Genomic DNA, 1,723 nt, shown 5'->3' on the forward strand with positions numbered 1-1,723 from the left:
GCGCCACTGTCACCGCCGCCGCCGCCGCGCCTGCCCCGCCCGCCGCCCCCTGCACGCGCTTCACCCGCACCCTGCACACGCTGCTCCTGTGCCCGCACCCGCGCCTGGTGCACACACCCGCACCCACATACGTGCCCGGCACCCGCAACACGTCCACATCTGCACCTGCACCCACGCCCGCGTGCTCCCGCACCTTGCACATACCCACACCCGCGCCCTCTCCCGCACCACACCCGCTCCCGACACCCGCGCCTGCACCCACTCGCTCCCTGCACAGGCAGGCCACCTGAGCCAGCAATTCTGCTTGCTATGCCCCTGCTCCCACGCACACAGAAAACTAACACAATGAACCCAGTCTAGTCTCTACCCTGAAGGCCCACAGCCTTCAGACGGCAGGAGGGAACTGGGGCCCACATGGGATGCCAGGAGCTCCAGGGCCACCCTACACAAGACCCAGATCTCACTTTCTGGGAAGGAAATGCTGCCAGATCCCTCCTGTCCTGTCTCCATCACCCTACACAGGGCACAGCCCGGTCCACCTGTTCTGGCAGAGCTGCCCAGGAGTCCTGGAATGCACAGTGGGACACTAGGGTGAGTGAGAAGCTGGGGCTGCTCCCTCCCCATGGTCCCACCCCTTCTTCCCTCTGTCTTTCAAGGACTGGTCACTAGGTGATTAGAATGGAGTTCCCAGTGTTTTCATCACACTGCTCCCAGGAGGGAGCATTTGGCATTCAGACTGAGAGGCCCTGGGGTGGGGAGAATGGGGCTGCTCCATAGGCCTCCTCTGGGGGCCTGAGAGCTCATAGCCACCCTGCCCAAATAGGGGAACACACTTCCCTTCTCCAGGCCTGATCTCTCAGCCTTCCCCTTGCTCTGGCCTAGAGGAAGAGCGTCTATCCACTCCAAGTCCCTCTTGAAAGTGGTCCTGGAGGCCAAGGAGGAGAGAGCAGGGAGGCAGGGCTGACCTGGTTTCCCATAAAAGAGCCTTCCCTGAGGGTTGCCATCAGGGCTGCCATCCAGAACCAGGACCTGAGACACACCCCCCCCAGCTCCAGCACCCCCACACTCCTTGGACAGGGCCATCCTGGGGAGGCTCTGAGGAGGGAGCCAGCTGTGGATTTGGGTCACACTGCTACCCTGACATGACCTGCTTACTGCTCCACCCCTCCACCCCAGGACAGAGTCTAGACCTGTCCTTCTCATCTCTTTCACCCCAAGGCCAGCCCAGGGCTAGCCCCAGAAGCTACAATAAACTTCACCTGGATGAAGAAGCAGATGAAGAGATTCTGGAGTGGGGGCCACCAGTGCCCTCCCAGGCCAGGATCCCTTTGGCACAGACATTTGGGCGATCAGTAAGCCCAGTGGCAACAAATTCTTGCTCTGTGTGAAACCTATTTGCATGTGGGAGCAGGCTAGAGGTTGAGAAACTCTAAGGCTAAAGGCAAGTGCTGGGTTCCATGGGGAAGTCCTGTGCTGAGGAGGCAGAGGTAACATGGCCTTGACTTCAGCAGAAAGGGAGGAAGGGCGATGCCATCCATGCCTCAGTGCCAGGGTTGGGCACAGTGAGCTTAGGGCCATCCTAACAGACAGACTGTGGTGGCCCCAGGGAAGGACTGGACATTTGTTCTTGAGATTGTGTTTAACCCCATAGGAGCCTCTCCCAGCACCTGCTGGGAGCATCTGCATCCTTGCCTTTTTGAGCTGAGAAAGAAGAGGTGGGGCC

This window comes from Otolemur garnettii, unplaced genomic scaffold, assembly GCF_000181295.1.
Source record: "Otolemur garnettii isolate 467f Iridium unplaced genomic scaffold, OtoGar3 scaffold00119, whole genome shotgun sequence".
Taxonomy (NCBI): domain Eukaryota; kingdom Metazoa; phylum Chordata; class Mammalia; order Primates; family Galagidae; genus Otolemur; species Otolemur garnettii.